Genomic DNA, 14,482 nt, shown 5'->3' on the forward strand with positions numbered 1-14,482 from the left:
GTCTTGTCATTTTGACACTGATTTACCAGAATGAACTTCCTGTGAGAATGTGGTTGCAGAGAAATGGTTCTGCTCTCAGAGCAGATAATTTCCATTATTTTGATTTTCTCCAGTCTGGGACCTTCTGGATGTGCACTAAAACTGCACTAACTACAGTCTGCAGCCCACTGGGTCTGCACAATATTCCTAATCTAAACGATTGCTCACTTCTTTGGAGCTAGGCAACTCGGTTTAGAAATATCATTTTTTTATTTTTTATATTGGTATATTGCAGAGTACCAAGATAAACATAGCTCGGACTAAAGGCTTATTTAGATGTTTGCTCAATCTCGCATCTTGCTAGACTTTAGTTTTGAGAAATTTTTCTTGTTACCTCTGAGATAATTTGTCCTGTAAATAGAGCCAAAATATGCTCCAGAGCAACACGAAACTAATCAAAGAAGAAGAAAAAAACCCAGTGCACTTGAGGTCGTGCTTGCTTTAAATATGAGATTGTCAGAAAGCATTCTGTTCCGTTTTCATCGTCACTGCTTCCCATCCCCAAAGCAGCTTCCATACATTTCAAATAAGTTTATTTATCTGTTTGGTCATTTCCCTTAGCTGTGTGATAATGTTCTGGAAGAACTTGACTACACTAGACAATGGGATCGGAACCTAGGCAAAGCCAGGCAGAATGACAGGTGACTGAAGCAGGTCCACTAAGTCACAGCTCCTTCCTGGTAAACAGCCTGTGGGGACATGTGCTCTTCCTGTGACATAACTGGTGTCAGCTACGACTTTCATCAGAGGAAGGCGGCTGGCCAAGAAAACCCAGATTTCTTTCTTCTCATCTCTCCATGAGTCTCCCTGGAAGCCACACTCAGTCTCTGCCGTTCCCGTCCATCGAGTCTGTGGTTTCCTGACCTGCCTCTGCATCCTCCCTGCCTGCGCCAGTCCATTCCTAGCGTGCTGGTCTTGAGGTGCAAACATGATTATGCCGTTACCTTCCTCCCACAGAACAGTCCCACTCTGTTAGGTGAAAGTGCAGTTTGCACAGGGTAGGGCCATTCTCCCTCCCCCAGCTCACCCATCACTGTTCTCCCATCCCATCTCATGGTCCAGCTTCACCTACCTCTTCCTGGAACCTCAAAAGCTCTATGCTCCACTTGCCTCGCTCCAAGCTGGGTTCCTTTATTGCAGCATCTCATACGACTGTACATATTGCTTTCTTACACAGTCCTCTTTGTTTGTAATGAAGTGTTCTCCATCTCTGTGATTATTGTAGGACCCAGCAGAGAAGAAAACCTGTCTTCTACCAGCACCAAACACCAGGGTATGGTTAAATTGGTACAGTTGAGCAGTCACGCTTAGGTTACCAACTATTAATATCGTCACATCACAAATTGGTTATGCTTGAGTCTTTGCTACCAAGGACCCATGCTGAACCTCCTGAGGAAATGCCTGTTACAGCAGTGAAGGCGAATTTAATTAATCCAGGCCAGTGGGTACAAGAAGACAATTTTAATATAAAAGCACACTCACACACCCGGAGTTCAGCGATCCACCGTACACCGGAAACAGGAAGGGCTCCAGTCCGCGCGTCCCAATTAATTAGTAAAAACATTCGCCCAAGGCTGTCCCGCCCCAAAAGGCGGGGTCTCTCTACACAGCAGTGCAGTCAATGGTCATTAAATTCTATTTACTCTGCAAATTGCCTTGGCCTAAAGTCTGTCTCAGTAGCTGGCCCTGTTGTCTTCTGTCTTTGAGTCAGAGTTCCCAGTACCACAACAAACAACAACAACAAACAATAGAGCAAAAGGAGAGGACTTTAAACTGGTGTGGTGGTCTGTAACTCTAGTTCCAGCACTTGTGGGCAAGAGGCAGGAGGATCTCTGTGAGTTAAAGGTACACGCCATCCAAGGCACACTGTGACAAATTACTGGACATGGCTGACTTAGGGACTATTAGTCTGCCTGGACTTTGTGGACTCCAATCGTTCTGTGATGACAAGATCCATGCATGCTTGATTCAATACTAATGACTTGGGCAGAGCCATAAGTAGTTCATTCTTAAATGCCAGCTTGGTCTCCGGAGGCTGACAGTTCTGCAGATCCTGGGGGATGCTTCCTGAGAACTCAGCCCTGCGTGGGCTCCCACTGCCAAACCTGTCTTTAGTTGAGAGAGGTGGGGGATGGGCTTCCTGTCATCTTCCTGCCCTGGCTCTCCAGGTGACTGACCATGGGCTACAGCCAGTTTTCTGTGAGTCACAGCAAGGGACATGAATAGCTGCCCTCCTCCCAAAGGTGTAGCAGAACCATCTGCCCGAGGGCCTCTCACTTCCTGACAGGCACATGCTCTCTGGGACTGTGTCCTCAGACAAACCAGATGCCATGTAGGCAGGGCTTCCTCTGAGAGGCTCAGGCAGAATGGAGTAAATGGGTTCACTGAAGGAGATAGGAACTTGGAGGAGAGAATGAACACAGTTGCTGGGCCAGGTACAAGTCTGAGCAGGATGGCGGGCAGTTCTCATCTGACTCTGGGCGGTGAATGCCTCCGAGATGCCTTGGTCCTCCAGCCAGAGCAGGGCTGAGTCATGGGGTGAGGTGATGAGCAGTCCCACTGAAAAGTGTGGGGTAAAGGGATCTGAGTGTCTGAGCCATTTGCCTCCTCATCTGGGTTGTTTCCTTATCAGAGTGTGCTGCTCTGCAGGAGAAGCTGATTCTCATCATCTCCTGCAGCCTGCTAGGCTTTCTGGACCTCCTCGCAAACTACTCAGGAGGTCTCACAGTTATGTGGGGGATCTGAGCCTTTCACAGATTCTGAATTGCATCAGGATTGAAAGCCTAGGTGACCCAACTCCAAAGGCGCTTCCAACGCAATCATTCCTCTGTCTACAGTGTACTGAGATAGGCTTGAGAATACACGGAAGATTAGCCTTCGCGCGGGTGAGTCACGCACTTCCGGTTGCTTGTTACATCACAGGAAGTCACCAGCTGAGGATGAGCTTATGTAAGACTGTGTCTCTGGGTCACCAAGACAGTGAGTGTCTCCTCCCACGTTTGCTGTTCACTTCACCCAATGGTTACAGACTAGGGGCTTGAAGGACAAACCAGGCAGGTCACACGAGTCTCGGAGTCTGCCCGGAGCCAGACAGGCACTTGCCTTCCAGTTCCCTGCGGACTTAACACACTGTCTGTCTCACAGCCCACCCTGACCTCTGTGTGGCCTGCCTGAACTGGATTTCATTAAGCACACAGCTCCGAGCTTCTCCCAGGAAGCACTCGAATGCGCAGGTCTGGAGCTCAGAAGACAGGTTTGGCTAGTGATAGGGACTGAGAGAGGCAGTGACTCAGATCACCTCTTAGACCCTTCCAGTCCCTCAACTCAGCCTTTTCATCACCCGACTCATTTTTCTTCCTCGCCAGCACCAAGCGTTTGCCACCATTCCCTCCTGCCACAAATGGAGCCATCAGTCCCTTGCAAAAGCTTGGAGACTACTGTTTCAGGAGCCTTCTCCCTCATTCTGCGACTACAAGTTCTGCCAAAAAAACAAAAAAAACAAAAAACAACCCTCTTGAGTTCATCAGACCGTTTTCCATCTTCTCTGTGGTCACTAGTTCAAGCCACCAGCATCTTTGCCAGGAGGGAAGAGTTGCCTTGCTGCTTTCTCTCCAGGCACTATTGTCTCCCCTGGAACCCACTGTTCCATTCCAAACGATTGACCATTTCACTAAACAATCCCCATCTTGCTTCTCCCTTACGAACACGCACTTCCTTCCCATTGCCTGGGATAAAGGCCAAGCTCATTCACAAAACCCTTCCCAGTCTCCTCTGGAGCCTGTGTTCCAGATGATGGGAGCTTCTCCTGTCTCCACCAAGAGCTTTTCTCTCTCTGGCCTCTGATGTGAGCTGTTTCCCTCAGAGGGTTTTTCTTTCTGTTGGTCACTTGGGTGACTCCTGTATCTTTTTAACATCTCATTTTAAGCTATCACATCTCTGAAAACTATCCCCATTTCCCAAGATCCAGTAGGCTGCCTTGTTTTGACCTGGCAGAACCCCTGGACTTAGCCTGACTTTATCACATTTGATAAAATTGAGTTTATCACATCCGCACTGGGATTGAATCAGTGATTTTTTGCTTGAGATCGACAGTGTATGTAGAAGGGCCCTTCCTTTCCAGCTCGTTTGCCTTTTCCTCTTCCTCATCAAGGACATGCTGGGGATATTGAAGATGGAGATAAAATGCATGGGAAAGAAGGAGGTAAGAATAGGAGGGAAAAGCATGACTTTCTTCTGCAACCAAAGGGATCGAGCTAACATTGGGTCAAGGGAAAGGTAGTAGCCTATAGAAAGGCTTTATCTGTGAGGGGTTAACAACCACTTGACTTTGAAAAGTACCCTTACCTATAGAAACTTTGAGAAAAAGAAAAGCAGCAATAGAAAAGCTTCTCCCTGGGAGCCTGTCGTGACCACCAATCCAGTCAGCCTGGGGTGTGATGTTTTGAACATGCTGTATGTGGTTTCAGAGTGATGACACTGCTCTCAAGTCACAGAAGTGACTGAGGTGTATGGTTTATGGCTCCTGGTAGGTTGACCACACTGAACACTCACACGTGCATGTGAACGCATGCACACACACAAAAACACACACAGTGGAGCTAGGGAGATGGGTGGATATGAGAGGAGTTAGGTAGATTAGTTGAGCGGTTATCAAAATATATTGAACGAACTTCTCAAGTAATTAAAAACATTTTTTTAAATGTAGTCCATTCACTGACCTTAGATGCAGATTTTTGTTGTTGTTGTTGTTTAACTATCTAAGATGGCAGGAAGGACTGTGAATTTGCATCAAGAGAGCCCAGAGTTTGGGGCCAAGTCCAGCACTACTGAATGCAAATCCTTCTGCTTTTTTTCCTTCCCTGTAAAGTGTGTGTGTGTGTGTGTGTGTGTGTGTGTGTGTGTGTGTGTGTGTGTGTGTGTAGGGGAGAGGGGAGCAAATGCTGCCTTGCAGGGTTCTTTGGAAAACCGAAGAGACAAGAAGGCAGGGAACACAGGCTTGCCCTACTCCGGTACTCAGTAGTTGCTGTGTTGAAATCTGGCATGTCTCAATTATTTAAGAGCATCCCAGCTACGCTCACACACAAACAAGGAGCTCATGAAATATTTCTGTCCTGGAGGGAAGAGCTACTGTTTCTCTGCTCTCCACTCTCTAAAAGAGAGAGAAATGTGGCTCAGCACAGAAAAGCCACGGAGGGCTCTGGAAGCGAAGAGGGGATCTGATTCTCAGTGGACCTTGGAGACTGAGCACAAAGAAAGATTCCCAGTTAGTTTTCCCCTGTGCAATGCCATGGGTGTTTGTGTCATGTTGGATGCCTGCATTGAAACTTCATCTTCAGGATGAGGGGCTCTAGATGGGGCCCATGGAGCCGATTAGGTGACAAGGGCAGAGCTACATGGATTGAATTAATGCCCTTATGACCTAGACCCAGGGAAATGCCTTTGCTTTTGCCCTGCGCACACTTTAAAGCTGTCTGTGAAGCAGTAAGTGGACTGTCGCCAGACCCCAGTCAGTTAGCATCTTGATCTTAGATGCCCTGGATGTCAGGACTGTATGAAATGAACTTCTGTGTTTATAATCCATCCAGGCTATGATGCTTTTTTAGAGCACTTGAACAGATCACGACATGGTGTTCCTGAGGAAGGTACACAGAGGAGGGCAGCCAGGGACAAGACCAAAGAGCCTCATTTAGATCTTTGAATCTTCTTTTCTTTTATTTTTTTACATTCAGTCATTTTAAAACATTTTCTTCTTTCAAAAGCAAATTGTGTTCAGTTGGAGACATTCATACAAGCTGAAAGAAAAAGAAAGCATTTGTGAATCTTAGATGTCACTGAAAACAGTTTGCTGTTCATCCTTTCAAAGTTTCTTTCTAGGCAATCTGGACATACTCTATTCTCTTATGCAACAAATGAGGTCATCCAGGATGGTACAGAACAACCATTCTGTAAGGGTCTTTATCATTGGACAACTTTCCGTGAGGGAAAGTAAAAGGTACCCAGTGTTTCTCTGGGTGACAATGGTGGGTAACAAAGGTGACAAGACCCTCACAGGGCCCATTCTGAAATTAAGTTGTTTTTTGTTCCTCGACTTCTAGTGAACAATTTTAGGGTGAAACCTGTCTACAAGCCATCACTATTCCTTGCAGAGAGCTCCACATTCGTTCTCTGCAAGAAAGGGCAGTAAGAAAATACTTAAATCCCAATAGCAATGGGTCTTCAGCCAGGGTCTTCAGCCGACGGAGGGAGGGGCTGTAACTTAGCAGGATGCTTCTCCTTCCTATTCTGTTTGACCTTGACCTTTCCCTTCCCACTCTGTTTGACCTTGCCTGTTGGTTTGTTTTTAGTTCTTTGAGAATTTTGCTCAATTATAATGTTCCCTCTTCTTCCTCTTCTTGCCAAATTCATCCCCCCTTCCCTTCCCAACCAACCTGTGTCTTTCTTCCCCTCTAGATGGGCCACTTTGTGCTGCCAAATATCCTGGATGTGCGGCCTTGCACTGGAACGCGGTCAGCTCATCAAGGGCCACATCCTTAGAGAAAACTGACTCTCCTTTTCTTAGCAGCTGAGGATTGCCGGAAGGTCCTCTGTGAGAGGTGGAACTTCATGCTGAATCCCCTCTCTATTTGGGATTCGGCCCTCCAAGCACTGTGTCAAGTGCCATTTCATTTCTTGTTAACAAGCAAAAAAACTGAGTGAGATGCAGCCCCCGTTCTTAAAGAGATCAAAGGATCAAAGTTTAGAGGCAGAGATAAAGAATATAACTTCCTTCTTTTTGGCTCTTTGAGGCAGGGTTTCTCAGTAGCTATAAAGCCTGTCCTGGAACCTGGAACTAGCTCTTGTAGACCAGGCTGGCCTTGAACTCACAGAGATCCACCTGCCTCTACCTCCCAAGTGCAGAGATTAAAGGCGTGTGCCACCACTGGCCACCAGATATAATTTCTTATAATGAGTTTTCCCTCTTATCTAGTGGAGAAAAACCTAATTCTTGATGAGAAGAAAAACAGGTGTGAAGGTTAATTTTGACTGTAAAAATGGTACCATCTGGAATCATCTTGGAAGACAGTCTCAGTGAGGGATGGTCTAGATTGGTTTGACCTAAGGGCATATTGTGGGGGTTGATGTAAGAAGATCCATGCATTCCCTGGGCATGGGATGCAGACCTGTGTAAGTATAAGGCTTTGGCAAGCATGCATGCATTCATTTCACTCTGCTCTTGACTATGGACATGACGAGCTATTTCAAGTTCCTGTGGCCTTGACTTCCTTGCAGTGATGGGCTGTAGCCTGGAATTACAAGCTAAAACCTTTCGAAGTTGCTTTTTGCCAGTATGTATTAATTAACACAACAGCAGAAATTAGACAAGCTGACAGAATGATACAGAAGTCGCCTATGTTTAGTGAGAGATCATTATGTCTAGGAACTATGGTATATTAAATGATAGACATCCATATTCTTTAAAAAGAGGCTTTATTTTATCTATGTGTATACTTGCATGTGCACATGAATGTAGTGACCAGGGAGGCCAGAAGAAGGCACTGAAGTCCCTGGAGCTGACGTAATAGGCAGTTGGAAGTGGGCAGAAACTTGAGTGCTCTGGAAGAACATGTTTTGAAGCCCTGAGTCATCTCTCCAGCCCTAAACATTGTCCTTTTAATGCTCATAGTCAGACTATGAAGACTACAGCCATGGGCATTACATGGTTGTGGAAACTGAGATGCAGGGAAGTTAAATAACTTGTCCAAAGGAATGCAGGTGAGAAGTGATGGAACTGGGCTTCCCAAGCCGCTGAACACACAGCCTTTGGATTAGGATTGTTGTCGGTGTTGGGAGAACCTAGAGTAAGCACTGTTATTTCACTTTCTAGGCACTGCGGCCTGAATCCCAGCCTGCCAAAGTCACCCCTGACGGGTTTCATGGTGAGCAATCAGTGCCAATACTACAAAGCCATCAGCTTCCCTCAGATCCCAGTGGCTGCCCTGGCTGTGGAGAAAGTGGGTCGCTCCAGTGTGTATTACCGACTGGCTGTGTTTCCTCCTAAGTCCACCGAGGAGATGCCTTCAGTAGATCACCATGACATCACTGATGGTTTTTTCTTAGGCGACCCTAAATTAGCACAGTTTGATCCTCTGGCATGCGCCACGGGTTCTGCAGTCCATGTCTTCGTGAATCCAGCCACGGGGAAGCCAGAGAACCTTCCAGAAGACTTCAGGAACAATCTCCAGAAACTGATGCGTCCAGCATAGCATGGATTGTCTTACACTATGCATGGAATTTATGTCATAAAATAAAGTTTAAGTTGTTCCCTGTGCATTTATTCTTTTTAATTTCTTAGCATATATTTCTGCCCTTAAAATGGCTGTCAATTCCTTAAATGATTTTATAGCAGAGTCATCTACAGTCATAGTGGAATACCTCCAAGGGTCAGTCCTGTAGCCAAGTATTTTACACGCTTTATCGTAGAGAACAGCTCACAGCTATGCAACGAGGGAAGCACCATTCTAACCCTTTTATGAGACATGGATAGTGAAGTCTGCAGACAGAAGCCATTTGCCTCTGTGAAACCACCACACTCAAAACTCACACTCTCAACCTAGCCACTGATATTCGCTCTATCCACGCAGCCCTCAACCTTGAGCAAACCAAGGGCCATGAAGGGGGCCATTTCCACATAATGGCACGCGCTGCCTGCAGGTTAGCTGTTAGCTTCTCTATAGCCAATGAAATTGCTTACTTCGTTGCCAGTATCTTACCAGCCAGGTTGCCTATTTCCCATTACTCATTACATGTCCTTGGCTTCTTCCAGTAAACAAACACCTCATGTTTTCATTCACTTATTTTTGTTTTTGTCACTGTGAACTACAATACTGGAAAAAAAATCACCATTCTTTTTTCATATATCTGGAAAAGAAGGTCTCTAATGGTTTCTTTGGGACTGAACGCCTGTGGGACCAGGTAGGGCAGAAACCCATCAACACTTTCACAGTTGGATTCCTGAATGCTTTTGAAACAAATAGAGACTCTTCGTTAGCTGTGGAATTGAGTTGCCAAATCCCTGCTACCTATACTAGTTCTGGAATGCCCTTGCCATGCATGGTATACACAAGACCACATGCTAGTCCTTTGTCGTTAAGGCTACTATGTTTTGCCTAGCTAAATGTTAAGGTTTTAAAAAACACTTCATATAATAATTCTAAAACGCGGAGAACTATTTCCCAGCAAACTGCAGTGTCCAGGCATTGATCTCCCTGACTTCTGGCTCTGGACCTACTCATGTGGCCCCTTGGAGGCAACTCTGGTATCGGTGCATCGCTTCATTCCTGGAGGGTCTCCCTCTCGCGTTGTCTCCTCATGCTACACAACCACTCCTAGAGGTGGGTATGCTTACTCCACTGTACAGCCAGGATAGACTAAAAAGAAAGGTGACCTGAAGAGACCACAGAGCTTTTGGCTGGCAGAGCTGAAACTTGGGTCCATGCAGGACTTTGGACTCTTCTTTCTCTTTAAATCTATGTGTGTATGCATATGCATGGAAGACGTATCTATGTTCATGTGCGGGTTTACATTTGAGTATCTGCGTGATCATGTGGAGGCCAAAGACAATCCTGATCGTCATTTCAGGAATGTCATCTAACTCCTTTGAGATAGAGTCTCTCATTAGCCTGGGGTTCACCCATTAGACTAGCCTGTCTGGCCAGTGAGCCTCAGGGATCCACCTGTCTGCCTCTCTGGGCTGGGGTTACTAAGTGTGGTGCTCTGAATGAGAATGGCTCCTATTGGCTTACATATTTGAATACTTAATCACCAGGAAGGGGAACTATTGGAGGCAACTTAAGAGATAATATCACTAGGCGTAGTCTTTGAAGGTTAAAACACCCACACCAGGCACACTGTTTCTCCTTCTGCCTGCTGCCTGTGGATCATGATGTAAAGCTCTTGCTGCTTCTCCACCACGCTTGCCTGCCTGCTGCCATGTTCCCCATTATGATGATCATAGACTAATCCTCCTAAGCAAGCCCCCAATTAAAGGTTTTCTTCTATATGTTGCCTTCGTCATGGTGTCTCTTCACAGCAATAGAACAGTAACGAAGACACATGCCCATATCCATCACCAGGCAGTTTTGAAAGGTTTGGATTCAGGTCCTTGTGTTCCTGAGGCAAACACTGTATCGACTGAGCTGTCTCCCTAGCCCTGCACCCATCTTTCTGTCACACTGGCTCTTCAGCTCATCGCAGTGGTTCTGAGTTTCTACACCGCACCATGCTCTGCCACCAGTTTTTAAACAGTGTAGTGATTGTAGTGTCTTTCAATTGAGAGGGTCTTAGGTCAGAGTTGATGCGGTACAATGGCTAAGGGAACCCTTAGCAAGACCTGGACTTATATCCTGAATCTGCCTCTTATGCAAGAACAGCATGTTTTTAGGTAACAGTCCTGACTGTCCTAGTGTTGTGACAGACACCCCCCCCCCGACACGTATGGACAACAGAATGGGAACTCCCCATGACTCCACAGCTCATTAAAGAGGTAACTGCTCTTTAATGACCATGACTATCGGTCACTCCCCCATGACTCTTCCTATCAATAGCATTGTGTAGGCTGTGCTTGTTTGTTCTTTTATCACAAGATACATAATCTGGATCATTATAAGATTCTTTATAAAGAATTCTCAGTGTTCTGGAGGCTGAGAAACCCAGGACCAAGACACTGGCTGCTATGCTATCGATGGATCTTCTCCTTCCACAGAGGTATCAAGTGTCCTCACATCAGAAAAGAGTTGGTGGTCAAAGGTGACTGGCTGGTTCCCTTTTATCTTGTCTCTAGAGGCACCGATCCTTTGAATTAACCATCCTCTAGAGAGCCTTTAATAACATCGTATTAGGTCTTCAGTTTCAATGTATGAATTTTAGGGGGGCACAAGAGAACCACAGCAGCCTGGGAGGAGACCCTACTGGCTAATTCTGCAAACTAGAGGTGCATACACCGCCACCCTGCCCAGCGTTTGGAAGCTCTACTTGAGAAGTGCTCTGAGGTCATCCGGGCATGAATTCTGAGGCCTATGGAGATTTGGAATGTGGCCTCAAAGAGCACCACTCACCCTGAGTCAACAAAATCCCTTTGGCCCGTGGGCTTCTCCAGAGCAGAGCAAAAAAGGAGTGGATCTGTCTCAATCCAGAGCGGGCAGAAAAAGTGGCTCAGGATTTGGAGAGATGTTAACCAAAGTGTCCCAACATGGGCACTTAGCAGTTACCTCTTTAATGAGCTGTGGAGTGGGACTTGAGGCACTGCTCCCCTTTGTGATTCCCTGATTTGCGGAATGGGGACAACAGTGCCATGGTGATCACAGTCCCTGCTCACCATGGTTTGGCAGCAGGATTGCCCTCCCCTGGTACCTGGTAGACAGCCAGGAGCATTTTCTCCAGGGGAACGCAGATGCTGCATGTGCCCATTACACACCTTCAAGGCAGAAAAGTATATGACGGTTATATTTCTCTTCCATATTTCTGTAGTGAATCAGACATCATTTTCTACTTTATGTAAGAAAAATTACAATGATGAATAAGAAATAAGGGATGATGAGATGCATTTGACCTAGCAAGTCCCCTGGAACTCACCAAAATTGAGAGCCGAGATAGTTTCTTTGGAAATAGCCCCAAGATTAGGTAAATTCCGTGAAGCGTGCTGACACATGCTTTCCAGCATGAGCCAAGGCCACTCACTGGATTTCAGTGGGCAATCCTAGCACTCCAAACTCATTTCAAGGCTGCAGACAGAGCCAACTCTCAATTGCATGTTCTTGGAAGAAGCTAGGCTGTTATTATAAAGGTGACTAAAAAAATCCAGAGTCTTCTAAAGAAATCGCTGGCCATTCGCTGCTTCACAAGACACGGTAGCTGAGCTCTGTGCAGCTCTTGTTACCGTGCACTTCTGAGCAGGTGTGACTCCTGTGCTTGCTAACAAGAGACCAAGCGCATAATCCAAGCAGGTGAAGAAAAGCCACAGACAGCGCAGCTTCTCTAAGTGCCTTTCGTTACACTCGAGTTCATCTGGAAGCCTACAGGAAGAGACGAGGTACAGAATGTGTGTTCATGTTCTGCTTGGACAGGATATGGCTCCTAGCAATTAATGCTTTCAGTCACATTAGGCATTAAATAATGCCTTGTGACATTACAGTATTGCCCATTACAAGTCAATTTTGTAGTGTTTGTTCATAATAAGACTTGAAATGTTACCTAGAAACAAAATATGTTTTCCTTGAAACAGTCAGACCTTATTAGAAATCCGAGGTTTTACAAATCACCATGTTAACAGTTATGTCCCCTGGCTAAGGTTTTCTTTCTTTAAATAGTGTTAAATTCAGCCTCAGATGTTCAAGTCTCTGAGTATTAGTCTTCTGGTGTGCACTGGCTTGAAAGGAAAAACTTAACGCTCCAAATGCACCTACTGCCCTACTATGCACAACCTAATAAATCAACCTGGATTCCATTTGCAGGGGAATATAATGAGGGCTTTGCAAAACTGTTAATGACTGTATTTAGGTTGCACAATGTTACTTTATCATTTTGCTAAAGTTGGGGTCTCTAACCCTTTAAAAGAAAACAGGCGCCAACTATAGGGCATGCGGATACACAGCACTTTAGGAGAGTGGGGTAGGCAGGTCACAGACTGAACTCAGGGTCAGCCTGGGCAGCACAGAGAGGCACGGCTTTAAAGAAATACCAGGAGGAAAGGGAGAGAAGGAGAAAGAGAAAAAAAAGTGGGAGAGGGAGGGAAGGAGGGAGGAAAGGAGGAAGAGAGGAATGGAGGGAGAGAGAGAAGGGGGAAGGAAGGTAAGTGTGTTGAATAGTTTTATGTTAACTTGCCAACAAGCTAGTCATTGGGAAGAAAGAGGGAATCTCAGCTGAGAAAATGCCCCAACAGATAGGCCTGGGCTGCACTGTCTTGGCTGGTGGTTGGTGTGGAGGGCCTAGCTCACAGTGGACAATACCATCTCTGAGCTGTGGTCCTTGATGCTATAAGAAAACAGGCTGAGCAAGCCACAGGGAGCAAGTCTATAATCAGCTCCCCTTTATGGCCTCTGTCACAGCTCCTGCCTCCAGGTTCCTGCTCTGCTTGAGTTCCTGTCCTGACTTCCCTCAGGGACAGACTGTGATCTGGAAGTATAAAACGAAGCACACCCTTTCCTCTCCAAATAGCTTTTTGGTGACTGTGTTTTGCCACAGCATTAGAAGCCCTAAGACAGAAGGGAAAGGAAGAAAGAAGAGGGAGGGAACGAGAGAGAGAAGGGAGGGGAGAGAAAGTCAGTGGGAGAAGCAGCCTATTTCTAGCTCAGATGAATTAGAAGATTCTAGCCACACAATCACATACCAGTGGGGAGCAAAGACAGAAAATGCACGAGAGCCAGAGCCAGCACAGTGCAACTTACTGCTAACTCGCTGAGATTTCTGGTGCTTGGATTTTAGTTTGGTCCTGACAATGTCTGGTATGCAGACTCCACTATTTCAGGTCCTCAGCACAGATGAGACAGACCCACTGTCTGTCTCAACGGGCTTCATGTTTGAGCTTGGGTGGGACTGTGTGAGCAAAATAATATCTAATGGCTCAGTAAGTAGGGTATCCCCACCCCCAAACCCTAGAGCCTGTGTATGTGACCTTATATGGAAGAATCTCAAGATGATCCAAAGAGAAATATCCTTGTAATGGACATTTCACCGAGGAAGATGGCCAGAGAAGAGAGGAAGTCTGTTTGCAGACACAGAGACACAACTGAGTCACAAGCTACAGAACCCCGAGTCACTGAAGCTGGAAGGAATGGGAGGGCCTGTCCTGGGCCTCTGGAAGGCACTGTGCAGGCACGTGAGTGTGGCGGTGGAAGGACAGCCTCCACGGACGTTCCTTGGGCACCACGTGAGAGATTCTCTCATTTGGGACCCACCGAGTAGGCTCTGCTGGCTGCTGGCAAGCCTGGGGTCTGCTTCCTCACACGGACATGAGAGCATGCCAGCCTGCATTTAAAAACAAAACCGCAAACATGGATTCTAGGGCAAACTCAGGTTCAAGCTCTGCCAACTGAGTCAACTCCCTACTTGCCTGCTGACACTTTCAGCTCTGACTCTGGCCTCCAGCGCCATGAGGGTTGAGTTTCCAGCCCGGCAAGCAACCTCTGTCACAGTAATCTGGACTACGGGAAACCCATGTAAGATTAAAATGCACGCCAAGACATGAATCATAATAGGACATGGTAGAGACCCAGTTGGGGCTTTAAACGTGGAGTCTGAAAGGCCTCACTGAGGGGGGGACCATGCTCTTTATCCGGGGATGTGAGAGATGGGGGTGGGGGGCACGTCTTGAATCTGAGGGGGCAGCGGGTGCTAAGAGCCTGGTCTGGGAAGGACCTTGGAGCTGTGATGTGTTATTCTCAGAGCCAAACAGTCTCCATCTTTGTAA

Source organism: Microtus ochrogaster (genome assembly GCF_000317375.1).
Source record: "Microtus ochrogaster isolate Prairie Vole_2 chromosome 14 unlocalized genomic scaffold, MicOch1.0 chr14_random_1, whole genome shotgun sequence".
In the NCBI taxonomy this organism is placed as follows: domain Eukaryota; kingdom Metazoa; phylum Chordata; class Mammalia; order Rodentia; family Cricetidae; genus Microtus; species Microtus ochrogaster.